The following is a 21279-nucleotide window of genomic DNA, read 5'->3' on the forward strand; positions in this document are numbered from 1 at the left end:
TCAATGAAATTGCAAATTTGTAGTAGGAAATAACATACATCCTTCAAAAACATGATTTGATTTAGATTCACGGGCCAAATGTGTTTGACTATGGATATTTATGTGATAATTTGTCAAGGCTGATGTTCAACATAGCACCATGAGAAATGGCTGGATTTGCAGGCTTTTATTAACATTGAATTTTTAAGAAAATAAGCTTCATGTAGAATAGTTGGTATTGTTGGGAATGTTATGTTGCTATATTTATTTTGTGAGAATTCTTTTCTTTTTGTGCCTGGCTTATTTTGAAACCTAAGAACGGACTTTTTTTTATCTTCTTTATATTGTTTTTTATTTGTGTAAGTTTATTTGGCTTTCTTTCCTTTCTTTGTCTTATACATTGCTGTCTGTATCAATTTAGTTTTATGCTTTTATGAAATGAAGATATATCTTTTCAGATCATATTTAGTACATACATGTCTCAACAAATTTGTGATCACTTAGTAGTTGGTTAAACCAAACACTTGCAAGCCATGAGCATATTAAGATTTTAAAATTTCATGTTTTATATTTAAAGAAGTAGAGGCAGTATAGATAAATGAAAAAACTAATAATTTTCTAGTGGGAGGTATATCCTCATAACATCTATTTTGAACCCAGGAACCAGAGGAATGTATTTCTCAAATATATAAAATGGCAAGAGGAATATTCTAATTATACTGAACAATGAGTGAATAAAAGAAAAACTGAGTAGAATATGCTTCAAAAATAAATTATTAATATGATTCATAAGAGCATGCACTCTAGAAAAAGAGAAGTCTCAATTAAAATAGTGGCTCTGCTTGCTAACAATTATGTAACTTTAAGCAACTTCCTTATCTCTTTGAGTCGGCTTCATTATTTTTCAAATTATTAACAGTATTTCTTTAGATATACCATGTATGTGAAATAAATCCAGTCATACTACACTAACTAACTATGGCCATTCTGTGGGCAGCCTAAAACACAGTGAGTACTAATGAAATAGTTGCTTAAAACAATCTAACCAATTAGCTCCAACTAATTTTGAATTTATTTATTTATTTATTTATTTATTTATTTATTTATTTAGTACGAGTACCTTGAAGTCAGGGCCTCATTCTTTCTTGGCATTTTTGCTCAAGGCCACTTGACCACACTTTCAGTTCCAATTTCTTTTAAATATTTATTCTAATATGGTGCTGGTCATCAACACTGGAAAAGCACTCTACCATTGTGCTGTACACCCAGCCCTATTTGAGTAATATTTATTTAAATGTATTTTATCTGAACTCTTCTTGTTTTGTTTTAATATAACACATTCAACCTATTGTCAATCTTCCATAATTTTTTCTTACTGCATCTGTATCATATAGTATAAATAGTGTACTGTACTATGGACATAATTTTTCTTAAATGATCTAGGATCTATGAATGCTATGCACCCAATAAAAGTTCAAAACACATACATGATCACTCTCTTAACTCTTAACCTTATGATTACTTCCCATTGTACTTATCATAGTCAGAAAGTACCTGTCATGCAATAACACAGGATACCCTTCAGCAGGCCTCAATCATTTTTAATGTAATGTCTCTTAGTTCACTACACTTCTCCCACCATCAGCCTCCAAAGATGCTCTCAAAGTCTCTTCTTAGGCAATGATGTTTCCAGAAAACTCTAGATGCTTCATCTCTGTATTTGATGGTCCTGGGGTTTGAACTCAGAGTCTTGCACTTGCAAGGCAAGTACACAACTACTTGAACCACATTATAACCTTCATCTCAGAGCATTTGATCTTGTTCTTTCTATAGAAATGTCCTCCCCCAGATATATGAAGAGCCAGACCTTTGCTTCCTTCCATGCCTAAGTATCCCACATAAGACTCCATTCAGCCTATATAAGAGAGTATGCCTGTCTCCTCATTTCCCTATCTTTGTCCGTTCTTTTTTCCATCAGAATATAACTTTCAGACATTATAGGTTGATTTATAGATTTTTTATTACTTGAAGCTTGTTAGCTACTAGGTAATCACCGTGAGAACAATGACTGAAAGAGTTCTTGTTTTCATCAACTGAAGTTCACGAGAGGAGTTAAAGATATTTGTCCAAGTTTTAAATATTAAGTTATTCCCAACAAAGTACATTTTCTTTCATAGCAAGGAATTACTCTTTATAGTTAAATCATCAGGAATTTTCAGCACAAGTTTAAACATCATAATGACTACCATGGCCTTGACTGCACTTGCTCTGCCTCTCCTAGTCCTGGGTGGGGTTAGAGTAAGAAAGAACATTAAAAGAGGAGATTTCAAGTCTTCATTTTCCAGGAATTAAAAAGCTGCCTAGAGTAGAAAAGAGCCTAGACTAAAGACAATTCAAATGAGGACCTCTTTCTCTCTCTCGACAGTGTAGATTTGTTAACAGTATTGATTCAAAATAATTTACCCTGATCTACATTTTTCCTTATGTAAGTTTTTGGTGCTATATAGTTTTTTTTATTGTCAAACTGATGAACAGAGAGGTTATAGTTTCATATGTTAGGTATTGGATACATTTCTTGTACTGTTTGTTACCTCCTCCCTCATTCCCCACACCCCCTTCCCCTTTTCCCTCTCCCCCCATGAATTGTTCAGTTGGTTTACACCAAATGCTTTTGCAAGCATTGCTTTTGTAGTCTTTGTCTTTTTATCCTGTGTCTCTCAATTTTGGTATTCCCTTTCACTTTTCTAGTTCTAATACCAGTATACACAGTTTCCAATGTACTCAGAAAAGATACAGTGATAGTGCAGGTACAACCAGAGGAAGGGGATACAGGAGGATCATCAACAATAGAAGCTGCAGTTTCACATAGCATGCTAAAAGTAGTTACAACAGTGATAAAACAGTTGTTCCCATAACATGGATTTCATTTCATTTAGCATCATCTTATGTGTTTGTTCTTATGGGTAGCGTTATTGGGCCCTTGTGATCCTCTGCTGTGACTAGCCTAAACCTGTGTTAATTATTCTCTAAGAGGGAGATCATAGAGTCCATGTTTCTTTGAGTCTGGCTCACTTCACTTAGTATAATTTTTTCCAAGTCCTTCCATTTCCTTACAAATGGAGCAATGTCATTCTTTCTCATAGAGGCATAAACAGCTTGGTTTTAGCACCGGAACAGACCTAAAGACCAATGGAACAGAATTGAAGTTCCAGAAATAAACCCACACAACTATGCCTACTTAATTTTTGATAAAGGAGCTAAAACAATAGTTGGAAGAATGATAGCCTATTTAACAAATGGTGCTGGCAAAACTGGTTCAACACCTGCAACAAACTAAAACTAGATCCTTATATATCACCCTGCACCAAAATTAATTCCAAATGGATCAAAGACCTCGAAATTAAACAGATACCCTGAAAACTCTAAAAGGAGTAGGAGAAACACTTGGGTACACTTGGCACAGGACGGAACTTCCTTAACAAAGACCCAGAAAGGCTACAAATCAAAGAAAGGATGGGCAAATGGACTGCATCAAACTGCAGAGCTTCTGCACGGCAAAGGACATAGCTCGCAAGATGAACAGAAAGCCCACAGATTGGGAAAAGATCCTTACCGGCCATATACTGGACAAAGACCTCATATCTAAAATATATGCAGAACTAAAAAAATTACATTCCTCCAAAACAAAACCACAGAAAACCAATAGCCCCCTCAACAAGTAGGCTAAAGACTTAAAAAGAGACTTCTCTGATGAGGAAAAGAGAATGGGGAAGAGACATAAGAAAAAGTGCACTACATCACTGGCCATAAAAGAAATGCAACTCAAACACCATTGAAATTCCATCTCACCCCAGTAAGAATGTCCCACATCAATAAAACTAACAATAATAAATGTAGGAGGGGATGTGGCCAAAAGGGAACCCTACTTTATTGTTGGTAGGAATGTAAACTGGTTCAGCCACCCTGGAAAGCGGTATGGAGATTCCTCAGAAGGCTAAACATAGAGCTCCCCTATGACCCAGCAGCCCAACTTTTGGGCATCTACCCAAAAGACCACAAACAAGAACACACTAAAGCCACCAGAACAACAATGTTCATTGCAGCATACTTTTTTTTTTTTTTTTTTTTGGCCAGTCCTGGGCCTTGGACTCAGGGCCTGAGCACTGTCCCTGGCTTCTTCCTGCTCAAGGCTAGCACTCTGCCACTTGAGCCACAGCGCCGCTTCTGGCCGTTTTCTGTATATGTGGTGCTGGGGAATCGAACCTAGGGCCTCGTGTATACGAGGCAGGCACTCTTGCCACTAGGCAAGCCCCCAGCCCCCATTGCAGCATACTTTGTCGTAGCTAAAATATGGAACCAACCCATATGCCCCTCAGAAGATGAATGGATCAGGAAAATGTGGTACATATACACAATGGAATTTTATGCCTCTATCAGAAAGAATGACATTGGCACTATATAGTTTTAATGAATAAGTTTACTCCAAAGCAAAAAAAAAAGGGGGGGGGCCTGGGGGACAGGCAAAGTAATGCAAAGAAAAACAGTCTTCATCTTTCTTTGAAATGAGAAAATAAAAGATTTTCTGCTCCACATTGACCCAGCAGATGATCAAACATTTCTCCAAAAGTTCAAAACTTGACTTCTGGCCTGGGAATGTACCTAGAGGCACATCAACTGATTCAAAGAGTCTAGAATGGGCACCTGGCAACTTTATGTATGCTTCCTTTGTTGACTATTTCTTAAAGTCAATTTGAAAAATCATCTGTGATTGTATACAAAGGTTGTAAAATTACAACAGCTTCTACTATTCCATTTCATGATCTAGTCATACAGGAGGCAATGAAATTGTCAGGACCTGTCCTGCTCGGTTCGCCTCCCCTGGCATGGGAATCAAGTTCCGGACCCAGAGAATTGTGGCCTGCTTCTGCATTCACCAGGGCTGGAGGAAGGGCGGCATCTCGGGAGCGCTCCCAATGCCCATCCCCCATCAAGTCCAAAGGCTGGACCCCAACAAGGACCAAGAGCAATAGTAGTGTGAGCTCCATGAGACAGAATCAGTGATCTGGGCAGTCCTTTTCCCCTGTTTCAAAATGCAAACACACCACACCTGACCATATTCTTCACACATGGAAGATTGGATGGCAGAATAAAAGCAAGTTGTTTGTTGGTAAACAAATCATCAAACCCCTTCAGTTGCTAGAAGGACTCCAGTCTATCTCCTGGCCATTTAATCCAACCTTGTTTACTGTCAAGATGACAGCCATCTTGCTAGTGATTGACAGACGGTGAATGACAAAGGATATTTTTTTAATGAATAATTATTTATTTATTGTCAAAGTGATGTACAGAGGGGTTACAGTTTTGTTCCTAAGGCAATGGGTACATTTCTTGTACAATTTGTTACCTTCTCCCTCACTTCCCTTCTCCCCCTCCCTCCCTCCATGAGTTGTTCAGTTGAATTACACCAAATGGTTTTATAAGTATTGCTTTTGGAGTCATTTGTCTTTTTATCCTTTGTCTCTAGATTTTGGTATTCCCTTTCCCTTCCCTAGTTCTAATACAAGTATATACAGTATCCGGGGTACTCAGATGAGATACAATGATAGCAGGGGCACAACCACAGGAAGGGGATACAAGAGGAACAAAGAGAAAAAAGCTACAGTTTCACATGGCATGTTGAAAGTAATTACAACAGTGATCTAACACTCGTTTCCATAACTTGGAGTTCATTTTACTTAGCATCATCTTATGTGCCTCATAAGGGCAGAGCTATTGGGCTCTTGTGATCTTCTGCTATGACTAGCCTAATCCTGTACTAATTAATCCCTATGAGGGAAACCATAGAGTCCATGTTTCTTTGGGTCTGGATCACTTCACTTAGTATAATTTTTCCAAGTCTTTCTATTTCCTTATGAATGGGGCAATGTCATTCTTTCTGATAGAAGCATAAAATTCCATTGTGTATATGTACCACATTTTCCTGATCCACTCATCTACTGAGGGCAGCTGGATTAGTATTTTAGCAATGACAAATTGTGCTATGATGAACATTATTTTCCTGGTGGCTTTAGTGTGTTCTTGCTTGTAATCTTTTGGCTAGATGCCCAAGAGTGGGGCTGTTGGGTCATAGTGGAGCACTATGTTTAATCATCTGAGGAATTTCTATAATGCTTTCCAGAGTGGCTGAACAGTTTACATTCCCACCAACAATGTAGTAAGATTCCCTTTTGGCCACATCCCCTCCAGCATTTGCTATTGTTGGTTTTCCTTACTTACTGGGGTGAGGTAGAATCTCAATATTGTTTTGATTTTCATTTCTTTTATGGCCAGTGATGTAGAGCACTTCTTCCTGTGTCTATTGGCCATTCTCATTTCCTCTTCAGAGAAGTCTCTTTTTAGGTCTTTAGCCCATGTTGAGGGGGCTGTGGGTTCTATGAGGATTTGTTTTGGAGGAATTTATCTTTTTTTAGTTCTGCATATATTTTAGATATGAGGCCTTTGTCGATTGTATGGCCGGTAAAGATCTTCTCCCAATCAGTGGGCTTTCTCTTGTTTTACAAGGTTCTGAGAAAGTCCTCAAAGGCCAAAGCTTGTGATAACTATAGCTGCCCAAGAATTAAGTACATGCTGAATTTATTACTGTTTCTGCTTAGAGTAGTCACTTTGAACAAGGCTCCCTGATAAGCCATCTCTACCCCTTTACTGAAGAACATTGTCTTTATTGTTATCTATCTCACAAGATGATGCAGACATGCATTGATGGGCAACTTGGGCTTGAAAGAGTTTAATTAACATCAGCCCATTCTCAACATTGCAGGGTCAGGCATGATGGTTTCATTTGCTTAACATACCACAGTGCCAACTCCATTGATGACAATCTTCGGGCTAACCACTGTTTGTCCTCCAGTCCTGAGTGCCCCTCCTTCCTCAATGGCATCCTGAATGCCTTGGATTAATCTCTTCCCAATTCTTTCTCCAGCATACTGTGGCTTGTGGCACTAAGTAATATTATCATGTTACAGTCAGTATTGCCTATGGCATCAAGATCACTTAGCCCGGGGCTGGGAATACGGCCTAGTGTCAAGAGTGCTCACCTCGTATACATGAAGCCCTGGGTTCAATTCCCCAGCACTATATATATAGAAAACAGCCACAAGTGGCACTGTGGCTCAAGTGGCAGAGTACTAGCCTTGAGCAAAAAGAAGCCAGGGACAGTGCTCAGGCCCTGAGTCCAAGGGCCAGGAGTGGCAAAAAAAAAAAAAGATCACTTAGCCCAATGGCACACACTATGCACAACGGCATGTAGGGATCCTCTACCAATGGGTAAACCAAGACAGTACTCAGTGTCAATGACAGGCCTCTGTTCCCCAAAAGGGAGATGCAGATTTCATCTTGATGCCTAGGGTTGGGGCATGGTGCAGCTGGCAGGCCATCCTTGTGGTGTGTCTCTTTTAGGCATTGGCACTGTGAAAACTGCACTTCCAGCTGTACCTGCTAGGCGGTTGAGTAGCATCTTTAGGGGGACAGTGCAGCCTCAGCTCTTCAAGCCGAAGAATTCTAAATGTCTCCAGCAATAACACTTAGAGCAGGAGCAGCTGCCCAGAAACAAGTGTGCCTGGCAGAAGAGTCTTACACCACCCATGCCTTTGCAGCTGCAGTCAGAGAGAAGGAGTAGAGAATTGAAACCCTTTTTATTTCTACTTTACTTAATAGAAAATAAATATTACTACAAATCTTGCTCCCCACAGATTCCCCTGTTTCTCTGGACTGTGAACATCCTCAAAAGATCAAAGTTAAGCCACTAGTTTTCAATAGCAGACGTTCTTGGACTGTGACCATCATATTTTTGATAATAAAATACTTGGCACACCAACACTCCTTAGATAGTTTTTTTTTTCTAGCTTGCAACAATGTTCTGCTGCAAAGTTTTAAAAGCAATCTTAACTATTTAACTGGGTAGATAGCACAGAGTTTGAAAAAATTGGAACACTTCTCAAACTAATATTTGGGGAGCAAAGCAAGAATTATTACAAGAAAGAACCGGACTACAACTCTCAGAACTACTACTAGTGAGCATGAGTGTTTATTCAACGATTATTTTGTGCCAAGAACAAAGTTAATATGTTTTCTTGAAACATCTCAACAACTTAAAGGGTAGCTACTATAGCTACCATTATGAACCCCATTCCACAGATGAGGTATATAGAAGTTATTTTCTTGTTTTAACTCATAAAACTAACTGATAAGTGAATATATTGGGTTACATGGTACACACAAAAAGTCACGTCTATATCAAATATGATTTTATTTGGCAATAGAGTTTTAGCAGGAATAATTGTTTGAGATGAGGTCACAGAGAATTGTTGAGCCTAAAACCAGTGACTACAATCTGTAAAAAAAATCCATGTGAAGAAAAGAAGGACAAATGATGGTGAGGGTAAAAACTGAAATGATGTATTTATAGACCATAAATTGCTAAACTCACCAGAAACTAGGGGAGACTCATGGGTCAGATTCATTCTGAGAATTCTGAGAAGAAGGAATAGACCACAGATAATTCTCTTCAATTTCAATGTCTGGCTTGCCAATCTGAGAGAATACAGTTCTTCTATTCTATGTCTCCCAAATTGCAATCATTTTTGCAGCAGCTCTATGAAAGAATACAGTCAGGAAGTTATTCAAATCCAAATCTGTCTGACATTAGAAACTAAGCTTTCAGTCATTTTATATTACTCTGAGAATATTTTTTATGTCTCTAGCATAGCACTAATCATACATAATGGCAGTTTCTATGACCATAACCAAAGGTAGTGAATATATCTTTTGAATTTAGTTTTTCTTTTTATCAAGATACAGTTGGTAAAAATCACATATAGTAATCCCCTAGTCGCGTCCACGGTTAGTTCTGGAGCCCTGCAGATTCCCAAACCCACAGGATCTCCAGACCGTTTTATACAATGACATACTATGTGCATATCAGTTAGGCATGTTTTCTAGCATATTCCCTAAAGCATTTCTAGATTAACTATAGTGCTTAGTATAATGTGAACAATCTGTTTGAAATTGTATTTTGTTTTTTATATCATGCCTAGGATTTAGAGCAATTACTTCATAACAATAGCAAAGTAAAGAAAAACTATTTACACATGAAGCACAATTTCTCCTATATGTTTGCTTTTGTCATCTCAAGATATACAGGAAATCTGTGGTGGCTACAAACAGGGTGACCGCTGATTCAATCCAATTCAAATGCTACCACCTGCAGAGAGAACCAGATTCCACAGGCTGAGTACTCCATCACACAAGACTGTTCTCACATCAGACACCAAGCACCAGGCTCAAGTCCTTTGGAACTTCTGACCAGTTCACTGCAAATTGAGTTCTTAAGTCTCCATTCATTTGCTAAAATGGAACATGCAATTTTGGGAAACATTTGCTTACACTTGGCTATTTTATTAAAGGATACAATTAAATAGCCAGTTGAAGAAATATAGAAAGTGAAGTCTTGAAAGGTCCTGATTCAGGATCTCCTCTTTCTGTGGAGTTGGAATATTCTATGATCCAGGAATTTGGATCAGTCCTTGCTCACTTTGACTGACAGGACTTTCCTGTCAGTCACCACATGTTCAACTATGTAAAAGGGCTGTCCCTGGAAGACAGTTTCTGATTTGAGCTTGGGCGATTCATATAAAAATGTGACTGGACAAAAAGAGTGTGATGTAATACTAGCAGATTGAGAAAGAAGGACCCAGGAAGATTTGCCTCTTCAAATTGTTTGTGATTGGGAGAAGAATCTTCTAGGATATAAGGCTGGATGCTTTATGATTTATCACCAAACTAAGTAGATTAGAGAATATCCTTATGGCTAACTCCAAGTTAGAAGGGTAGGGGGAAATTAAAGTTTCTGTGGCTTACTTTGGAGAAGGTGTTATAAGCCAAGAACTATCAACAAAGATCTCTATATATCATAATATCATATGAATTAAATGCAAAATAAAAGAAAGTCAATGTGAAGGTAGCAAGTTGGTTTGATTTTGATACACACATGGAGTAGATTTTAGATCTGGTAAGAGAAGGATCAGACATTTGATGATGAATATTGTGACAAGATTGCTAGAATAAGAAGACATACCCAGAGTAGTCTTTAAATTTAAACATAGAGTTTCTCAGGATGACTTCAATAAGTTATTTCTGTCTGGATATCAGGATGAAGATTTCTCCTACAATGATTTCTCCTACAAGAAGAAAGGAATTTCATACATTGGGTCATTAGCTATGTTGTCATGAAGAATAGGCTTCTGACATTACCAGGATGTCAGTCCAGCTGCCATGGAGATCAGTATGGAAAGTCCTAAAAAATCAGCTAGCGATACCATTCCTGAGTATATTACCTGAAGGAATCTTAGCGGCCATCTGCACACCCATACTTAGTGCAGCACAATCCTCAGTAGGCATACTATAGAATCAGTCTAAGTGCCAGTCAACAGATGAACAGACAAGGGAAATCTGGTATGTATAAACAATGGAGTTTTCTTCCGCTATTAAGAAGAATGAAAATATATAATCTTCAGAAATATAGATGGAACTGGTTAATCAGAATAAGCCAGATTCAAAGAGACGTATATTGCATGTTTTCTCTTGTATGTGGAACCTAGAAGTTTTTTTAAATGATATGCAACTAGAAGGAGAACTATTTGAGATAAAGAAAGGGACCAGTGGAAAGAAGAGAAGAGCAAGAGAAGGCACTGTCTGGGCGGTGGAACTGATGAAGTAAATTATGTATTCATAAGAAATGGTTCAAATCTTGGCTTCACTACCAAACAATTGTGTAATCTTAGAAAAGTTTGACTTGGGAAGCCTTGTTTGTTTTCTTACACAACTAAAATGAGCTAAGATCATGCTGTTATTAAAAAAAAATTGTCCACAAACTATAATTAACAATGCACATTGGGAAAAAAATCTAAAAAATAGTAACTCCAGTTATAGTCTATAGAGCACCTTTTGTAATGTGTTATGGGTCCATTTTCCTAGAGTAGCTTAAACTGAAGCAGTTTCCCCTATTTGGAAATCTTGTAGTTAATTTTAATTTTGACTATTGTTTGGAAGAGAGGGGCTGTCTGTGTAGATATGAACTATAGTTTTTTCCATAAAACAGATGTTTATTTTGTATTAAAAATACCACTGTACTTGTTTTATGCCATTTGTATACATGTGGTGATATTAATACTAAACTATAAAATTCAGGAATTAAAATGTGACCCTGTTAAAAAAAAGTTTGACTTGTTTCTACTCAAGCAAACTAGAGATAATATTTTTTAAAACCCTCATTTTATTATTTTAAGGATGGAAAGGTTTAAGTGGTGTACAATATTTGTGAAGGGATATCTTCCTCTTTATTTATCTCCTAATAAATTGTCATTTTCACAATAGATCTATAAATAATCCTTTGTATCTCCTAATTGACCTTTTCTACTCCAGATTAAAACTGGTGCTGATTTTAGCAATTCATATGCTATTGGGATACAATTCTATCAAGTAATAGTCTCTCACATACACCAGTTTAAATATTTAGTAGTGTTCCATGCATAATGCATTTAACATGAATATTCAATTTAAAGAATATTTTTTAAACTTTGAAGGGTAGACATACTAAAAGTGTAAGCAGGTGATTCACCATTCTCCTTAATAATCTAGGTGGTTGGGTAGTTTTTTGTAGGAAATTTAATGTTGCTAATTAAACCTGAAAATTGTCATGATTTGTTTATCCCACTGTCTCATGACAATATATATGGTTCAAATGCTTAGGAATAGGTGTTGACAATCACAGTCCCTAAATAAAAGCCTCTTGCTTTATTCTAAGACATGAAGAAATTCATTCTAACCCTAGAAGAGAAGCTAGCAGCATTCGGCTCACATGTAAAATCTAGTAGTATATTTTCAAAACTAGCTTCTATAAAAACACAATAGTTTATGCCCCATTGTACCAGTTAGAAAATAGATGCTGAGAAAATAAATAAATAAATAAATAAATAAATAAATAAGCATGGGAAGAAACAGCCAGGGAAAGAGATAACAAATTCAGAAATTAAAGGCTTTCTTGTTATATAAAACCAAACATTGCATTATCTTTTCATTTGCAGCATAAAAATTCCTTGGCTCTGTTTCTTTTCTCCAGGCCAGAAGGTCACACACTCTAGGGAATTTCTCTCACTTCCAGTCTGTTCTCTTCTTCCTAGGAGCTAGAACAACTCCTTATTCTTTCCTTTTTCCAAATTGTTGCACTGTCTCTGGCTCAGAGGGATAGAGATTAAAGCATACTAGATAAGAGGAGGTGTGAGGTCTCAGTCTACCTCCCCTAAAAATTGTGCAACCTCGGGCAACATGCCTAATCTTCTCTCTTTGGCCTATGTCTTTCTTATTTGCACCAAAGAGTGGGACTTGATCTTTACAGTGTTATGTTCAATAGTTTTTGGATTGGTATCCTACTTCTGAAAGTCTTTAAAGTCTTTCCCTGATCATGAAGATGATGTATTGTCTTTACCAAGAATTTCCGATTGGAATTTATCTCTCATACACTGGAGAACCTTTTCTTCTCTCCAAAGGAATTTATAATTCCAAAGTGGGACTGATTTAATAGCTTTTGGCTTATCCACAACAGAAGCAGATACTATAGATGTTTGTTTTATACTTGCATCTGAAAAATAACTGAACAGTATATTAAAAAAAACTCTTTGAATCTTATAGTTGCTTAAATATGAAACATATTAGAACCATATTTACCAAATACATATTAAGTTGATTTCTATTTCACACGGATCTGGTACACAAGTGAAATATTAAAGTTTGCAAAGCAATGGGATTTCAACCCAAAAATAATGGCAAATTAAGGCATAATCTATCAATTACCTACCTATCCAAGCTCTCTTCTTTCCTTCTAACAGAAATGCGAAGAGTTTGACTATCATGCCAAGGATGGTTCTATAGAGCAAGCAGGTGCCCATCACAGTTCTGACAGGAATTACACTAATATTACTCCTGTCCTCCGTCCTCTATAGTCTCACAGTAACGTCTCTTAGGCTTGTGTGGCCCAGTTTTGACCAGGATGATGAAAAGAAGGCATGAAATTTTGGAAGAAATTTTGATCTCTGTATTACCAAAATACAAAACATTCTCAGTTGGTATAGCTCCTCTGCTTATGCCCAAAGACTAAGCAAAAATCCTCAATCTACATGGATATTTCATGATAATGATGCCATAAAAAGGAAGAGAAAGGCTAATATGATATGGATGGTCCTTGTGGAGTTCAGTGAGATGCCTCACAGGTTTGCATGGCTACTGCTTGAATTTTCCATGTAAAACAGGTGAGTCTCTATCTGTTTCGACCACTCTACTTTGGCCTAGTGATACTTGTAGCTAGTCTCTCCTAAATGATACAATAATCAATATTAGACGACTTGACATTTACTTTCTTGGTTAATGGGGCTTTGGCTTGATGCTTCTCAGGCAGGAAAGGACATATTTGGACCTCCTGCTACTTGTTTTCTAAATACTCTGTTTCCTTGACAGTGCCTTACAAAATAAAAGTTAAAATCCCTCTGAAATAGATTTAACTTCCTTTATCTAACTGCAGTGGTTGAAAAACTGTTTATCTAGTATCTAATCTTAGCCTTACTAAGGCTGTTGACTTAGTGAAATTTCTACAGAAAGTTCTACTTCCTACAGCCCATGAAGTAAATTCTTATACAACTACAAATTGCTGTGGATTACAGAAGTGCTTAATAAAAATCATTCTCCCAAATATATGGAATTTACTACTGTTGACTTAATACTTTCCACTTTCAGTATATGTCATGCAGATTAAGGAGATTTATGATTTGAGCCATGCTTTACCTAGGTTCAGAATTTCAGAAGCATTGAACTGTCAAGAGAAATATAGAATTCATGTCTAATTACACATTTAGAATCATACTCAATTGAGAAGCAAAAATTATTTGAAAGCCTTATACAATCAAAATCAATCACAAACGATATTCAGTATCTTTACAAAGCAAGTAACATCAGCTCCCTTATGTAAAGAATTGCTTCAACTGTTTTTTTATTAGAAGCTTAAATTGTACATGGTTAGCAGACACTGAGTAAGAATTAAAGATTGGCTATCATTCAGGATATGAAGCATTAAGACTCTGTGTTGTGACAGTAATAAATGTAATTGTTAAAGCAAAATATATATTGGACAAAGCTTTCACTGTTGAGTTTATACTATGTAATTGGAAATTATTTTCTCAGGTTCTTCAGGAAAAAGAACTTTGTTTAAATTATATTTGTAAATAATATTACTAAAAACAGCTAGAACTAGGAAAAGAAAGTATTTGTCCCAACGGTACAACCTAAATAAAATATGTAATCTAAAATAAAAGGAATATAATCAAACAGTTATTATTGGATGACAATGAAATAGTTAAGCAGCAAAAATAGTTTGATAAGGGCAAATTCAAATTGTTTCTAATTTATCCAAATGTCTAATCTTCCCTTTTTCTCTTTTCTGGATGAAACCATCAATCTTGCTTTTCTCTCCTCCATTTTTAACCTTTAGAGATTCTCTAATCCTTACCAATATCTCAAAACTCAACATGCTAGATCATGTTCTATTCTCTCATGAGGACTGTCACAAAATAACTGTCTGAAAATTTTCTGTTAAAATACTAATGATTGGTTAGATCTTGTATCATTTCAGCATATATAACATGTTTATGAGTTTCAATTTTTTTTCTAATTTTCAAATGCCTTCTATGAAACCTATGAACAAATATTTATTTTTAAAAATTCGGGGCTGGGTATATGGCCTAGTGGCGAGAGAGCTTGCCTCGTATACATGAGGCCCTGGGTTCGATTCCCCAGCACCACATATACAGAAAACGGCCAGAAGTGGCGCTGTGGCTCAAGTGGCAGAGTGTTAGCCTTGAGCAAAAAGAAGCCAGGGACAGTGCTCAGGCCCTGAGTCCAAGGCCCAGGACTGGCCAAAAAAAAAAAAAAAAAAAAAAAAAAAATTCAGTCACAACCCATTCAAGCTGAAAAGAAGATGTTTGAGTAAATGATCCACTGGGTGAGAGTTAGAATATATTTTTAGAGTGCTCATCATACTTGGGCAACCGGGGTGTTAAGTAGACAGCATGGCATGAAATGTTAAGATGTTATTATCAGAACACTGAGGCTCAGATCCTCACTCAACTAGGCACTGCTTTCTGAATACAGAACTATAGTTCCCCTCTATGTCCTTGTTAGGTTAATGAAATGCTTATCTCATAAAGCTCCTGTGAAGAAGTTCTTGAAAATGCATAAAGGGTGGCTGGGGATATGGCCTAGTGGCAAGAGTGCTTGCCTTATATACGTGAGGCCCTGGGTTCAATTCCCCAGCACCACATATACAGAAAATGGCCAGAAGTGGCGCTGTGGCTCAAGTGGCAGAGTGCTAGCCTTGAGCAAGAAGAAGCCAGGGACAGTGTTCAGGCCCTGAGTCCAAGCCCCAGGACTGGCCAAAAAAAAAATAAAAAATGCATAAAGGGTTTCACCTTGAGGATGAACTGTATGATTATTATTAAATTAGGCAATGCCATACAAAGGGTTTCGACACAAGCCTCCTGCATAGTGAGCATGTAACTGAAGCTATTAAGCTTCTTCTTTGTATGTGCTTGTATGTAGTCCCTTTTCCCAATTAAGAATATTTAATGCGGGGCTGGGGATATAGCCTAGTGGCAAGAGTGCCTGCCTCAGATACACGAGGCCCTAGGTTCGATTCCCCAGCACCACATATACAGAAAACGGCCAGAAGCGGCGCTGTGGCTCAAGTGGCGGAGTGCTAGCCTTGAGCGGGAAGAAGCCAGGGACAGTGCTCAGGCCCGGAGTCCAAGGCCCAGGACTGGCCAAAAAAAAAAAAAAAGAATATTTAATGCGGAGCCAAATTTTCTAATAGTTTTCATGATTGTTGTGACTATTTATTCATGATAATTCCAAGACAGTGAATTACTTGAGGCAATATGCTAGTCACTCGGTATATGAGAATATTTCATTTCAACTGTAAAAGAGACAAGGAGAAAAGAGGAGTTGTAGAATGACAAGTATAGAGTGGAATTAGTAAGGCCACAAAAGACTAGAGTAAACATCTCAGAACAAAGCTTCTCAGAAAAAGAATTTGAAAGCTCAAGTGGTGCAGTATATTTTATTTAAAACATCAAAAGGTATAGGTTATAGAAGATAGGAAAGACATGTATATTTATAATCAGAAGAGAAGCAATTCACTGAGAGGAATTATAGATGTCCATGAAAAGGAAGAAAATCCTTTATTTCAAGAGTTCAGAGGAAAACATCAAGGGAGACATTTACAAACTTGTTGGAGAGAAATAGTGAGATAAGACTGGAAGGAGCACACATACTGGGTTCAACTTGAAAGATCTCTCTGAACATTGACTACATTTTGTAGAGTTAGGATTAAAATTCAAATAGAGGAATGTAATCTGGAATAGGCTTTGGGAGCATAACCTAGAGAAAGGTGGCTGATAGTTTGGGGGCCCTTGGATTTAGTCTGAGCACAGTTGGATGGTTCTTAATGTGTCATTCTGGCTTTCTAAGATGCACATTTCTGAAATATAAACTCTAGATGTGGAACTCTGTGGACTCAAAATCCCCTATCAATCGCAAAATTGTAGAAGAGGTGATGATTATAGAGTACCATAAGAGCAATGTGTCTGTTCAAGCTGATGACTATGAACTGGTAATATATAAATGAGGGCCAAATATAAATGTGCTCCTGGGCTGGGGGTATGGCCTAGTGGCAAGAGAGCTTGCCTCATATACATGAGGCCCTGGGTTCGATTCCCCAGCACCACATATACAGAAAACTGCCAGAAGTGGCGCTGTGACTCAAGTGGCAGAGTGTTAGCCTTGAGCAAAAGGAAGCCAGGGACAGTGCTCAGGCCCTGAGTCCAAGGCCCAGGACTGGCCAAAAAAAAAAAAATGTGCTCCTTCGCTGAATCGAAGTTCCTTTATGAAACGCTCATAGGTCTTTGGTGACTTTGCATTACTCCAGCTGCTTTTGAGTGAAGCTGGCAATCCTTCATAAACTCTTGACATGGTGCTGACCAGTGTTGTCTTTAAAGTAGATGATCTGGCAAGTGACTTGGAAAATGCAGACTATAGTTTTAGAAAACTGGCTGGCATGCACTGGAGTAACATCCCACCCCAGAAGATATATAACCTACAGCAAGCTACAAAACCTGTAAGCATCTCTTAGAGAGGGAGGAGAAATGTCCAGACTTAGGAAGGATATTGCCTCCAGTGGGCGTTACTAGTTAGTGACAGACTTTTGGGTTGCAAATAATTTTAAGCAGAGATGCTACTTTTCCAAATATGAGATAGTAGATCTCAAAAATAGTGACACACACATACATGAGATAATATATATATGTGTATGTGTACATATATATGTGCCGGGCTCCCGTCGCCTCCCCTGGCGCGAGGATCAAGGCTCTGCTATGCTTCTAACAACTCCCTTTCTCACCCTCTCCCCTGGTCACCGGACCCTCAGGTAAGGCCAGGGTGGAGTGGGGGGCCCAGGAAAGACCTCAGGTGCATGCGGTCGTACAAGATTGCTTTACCTCCCTCCTTACCCGTGAAGAAAGCCAGGCGTACGCGGACCTCGGAGACGCTTCGTGAGCAATCTGATTTATTAGGGTGGGGGGCTACGAGCTTGCCATATGACCCCCTCATGAGCTAACATCACTCGGAAAGCGCCAGGCCGGGGGAGACTGGGGTCGCATGGGCTGGCGAGAAAGTTTGGGGGCTGTTTGCAAAGCCGATTCTTCTGGTTCTGGACCCAGAGAATGGTGGCCTGCTTCCGCACTCCCCAGGGCTGGGGGAAGGGCCGCGTCTTGGGAGCGCTCCCAATGCCCATCCCCGTCAAGTCCAACGGCTGGACCCCAACATATATGGAATAGTAAATCTCAAAAATAGTAAGTTACAGCTGTAATTCTCATACATATAAAATAAAGTCAGAGTAAGCTTTCCAGAACAGCATGGATGTTTCACATTGTTAGGGACCTAGGATCCTTTTATCTTGTTATTTTTATTTTTGTACTACAGAATGATGCATATGGCCCAAAATTCATGTCATGGTCAAAAAGGCAGCTGAAGCTTTAGATCTGCTTTCTAGAAAGCTTTGAAAAAGAACAAAACATAACAGCACCCTTAGCTTTTTTAAGGATGTCTATTAGCAAAGAAATGTAATTCCCATTTATATCTAAGCACCAAAATTTAATATGATCACTATACTCCAAGTTTATACTCCAAGCAGGATAAAATATTCATTCTTGTAGGCATGTAATAATGAAGCTAACTAACAATTGGTGTAGTTAGAACTAATGAATGCGTATTGAATGAATGCTGGGAGATGACTATAATCCTGCTAGTCCCTCTTCCTAGACTCATGTGGATCAGATGGATACTGTATCCTAGTCATCTAATATAAATGGTTTCTGGATCTTGGTGGGACTACATGGCCATTGTACTTGCTGTCACTGACCAATGGTAGTTACATGGCCACATCTGATTTCAAACAATGGCAAATAAATAGTCTCACCATGTGCTATGAAGGAGAACAGGTGTATTGATCTTCATCAAACCATATGGTGGGACTACATTTTTCAGAGAAACAGTTTTACTACATTTATAGACAAAGGTCTTATATAAATATATAAATGACTACATAGGAAATAGCAACCCGAGTACAATTATGGAATGATCATCAAAGGGAAAAGCATAGTATAATTTAGAATTACAGTCTAATTATTAGTACAAACTGCAGTGTTCATGATAATACTAACCCAACAGTCTTAAACATTTCAGAAGATCCTTAGGCAAATGACTACACCTTGATATTTGAAGAGAAAAAGTAAAAACAGATTTGCAACAAAAGGCAGATAAAATAAAAAAATAATTTCAGATATTATTAGCATGCTGAAAATGGTGTTGCTTTGAAAGTTTGAAGAGGAAGGAAAAATTAAATTTTTTGGCAGTGTTTGGCCTCACACTTGCTACGCAGATGTTCTCCTACATGAGCCACTCAACCAGTCTTTTTATGTTGGCTATTCTTAAGATAAGTTTCTCTTTTTCCTTCCTAGTCTGATTAACTGTGATCTTCCTCTGTATAACTCCACATTACCATCACCACACCAGCTATTCACTGTGATGGAGACCGAGGAAGGCCACCACCCCTGAATACCTGATCTTCCAAGCCTCACATTACAGGCTTACCATACCATACCTAGAATGAAAAAATTAAATTTTTGAATCCTCCAAACCTATTAAACATTGAAGCAGCAAACTAATTCTAGTGATAGAGGCTCATTAGAAAGTTACCCTTTTTCACTCAACTTACTACACTAATTGTAAAAGATAAAATGCGGCAACAGACTCTAGCTTTGTCACTAGGAGACCGATGCTTGAATCACAGATTTACTAATTATTTCTTGTGTGGTCTTGAACAAATTTGTCCCTGAGCTGAGGCTGAGTTTCTTCCAAAGAGGGATAATACTGCCTTCCTTATATTTTCATTAGGAGAATTACGTGAAATGCAACTTTCAGAATGCTTAATAAGTGCCTCACGATTACAATCAAACCAAGGGGGAGAATTAATTAGAAATGAAAAGCTTTTTTTCAATGGCCATTGCCAAGCTTTAGGAAAATCTAGATTTTCTGAGCACTAGTATGAAATAAATGCATATTATTTAATCCCATATTGGGGAACTAAATGAATTGGTCTGCTGTATATAAAGGCCTTATATTAATTTCAAATAATAAACTTTAGGCTGGAGTGAAAGAAGATACTGAGATTACCATTCCACTGTAAAATTTCACTAAGCCTTTTTTTCTATGCAATTATTTTCGAAGTGCTTACAAATTCCATGGTAAGCTCAAATGTTTATCATATCATTAAACAAACCTACATTAGAGTCAAGCAGAAAAAAAGCTCTCAGCACTTTGTCAAGGTATAGAATCAACTCAAGAGTCACCACCATCAGTACAAACAATTCTTGTCTGGACAAGTAATTAATTAAATCAAGAACCATGTAATCTGAGTGAAGACCAAAAAATACTGTCATTGCATGCTTGTCCACAGAGGCTCCACCCTCTTCACTAGTGTCAAAATCAAAAGTAAATGGCAAGAGAAAACCATTAAATCCTTGAAGCCCAGCCAATTCTGCTCATCAAAGCTTAATGACCTGCCTTCCAACTGTGCTCAGCTAGTCATCTCCTAACAGTGGTTGATAACAAAACCCAGATACTTCACCAGCTGCTATGCACAAGATAAAGGGCATGGGGACTGCCTGTGAGGTACACAGATGAAATTCTATGAAAAGTCACCCAAGGAGAAACTTCCACAGTGCTGCACAGATTGCTATGGACCATGGGAAGACAATCACAACTCCTGAGGAAACAAACCAGGAGGGGGTGTGTATAGTATTTTGACAGTAATAAGAGATGAAGAGATCACTTCCAGGAGAAACATTAGGCAGCCAGTGAACCAGAGGAGCTGACAGAGAGGAGCGCCAGAGATGCCTTCACAGAGGAGCAAATGGAGCAAGCGCTGGAGGCTTTCAAGACCCCAGCAAAAACGATGACATTTTAATAGCAGTAGGTTGAACTCCCTGTTTCTTCCCACTCCACCTCAGCCTTCTCCCTCCCCAATCTTGAGTGAAGCATGCAAAGGTGGTTATGGACATTTTTGAAATGTACCAATAGGAAAATGGAGTTGGATATCCATCTAGTGTGGATGTATTCTTACATACACACACACACACACACACACACACACACACACACATCTCCTGCCTACATTTAAGGTCTCCTGGCACAGAAAAATCAGAAATATTTACTGCTGCCTGTTGGGTGCTCACCTTCTAAATGAGTTAACATGTAACAACAATGTGCTGCTCTTATAAATATATAAACAAATATTCCACCCAAATGGTAGGAGAAGGAAGATGGAAAGATAGAAGGGGCAAAAGAGGCTGGTCTGTGAGAACCTTTTAGGATGTTAGAAATGTAAACTTTGAAATGTAGGATTCCGTTCTTCAAAATTGCTAGTCAAAATAAGCTACCGGTGGCTTCTATCTTCCAATCCTAACTACTCAGGAGGCTGAGAAGAGGAGGATCATGGGTTCAAGAGGAGCCAGGGTAGAAAAGTCCACCAGATTCCATCTCAGCTAAGTATGGTGGCATGCCTGGTTTCCCGTTATATCCAGGTTC

The 21279-nt window shown here is 38.1% G+C and overlaps 1 protein-coding gene across 1 annotated transcript in view; it reads left to right on the forward strand.

Annotated features, from left to right (window-relative positions):
• Kitlg (KIT ligand) overlaps window positions 1-20789 on the forward strand; it is a 102990-nt gene extending 82201 nt beyond the window's left edge. Inside the window, exon 10 of the mRNA XM_048358541.1 lies at window positions 20150-20789. The gene's annotated coding sequence lies outside the window, so the exon portion shown is untranslated. The remainder of the gene's footprint in view (window positions 1-20149) is intronic.
• The last annotated feature ends 490 nt before the right edge of the window (window positions 20790-21279 follow it).

This window comes from Perognathus longimembris, chromosome 1, assembly GCF_023159225.1.
Source record: "Perognathus longimembris pacificus isolate PPM17 chromosome 1, ASM2315922v1, whole genome shotgun sequence".
Taxonomy (NCBI): Eukaryota; Metazoa; Chordata; class Mammalia; order Rodentia; family Heteromyidae; genus Perognathus; species Perognathus longimembris.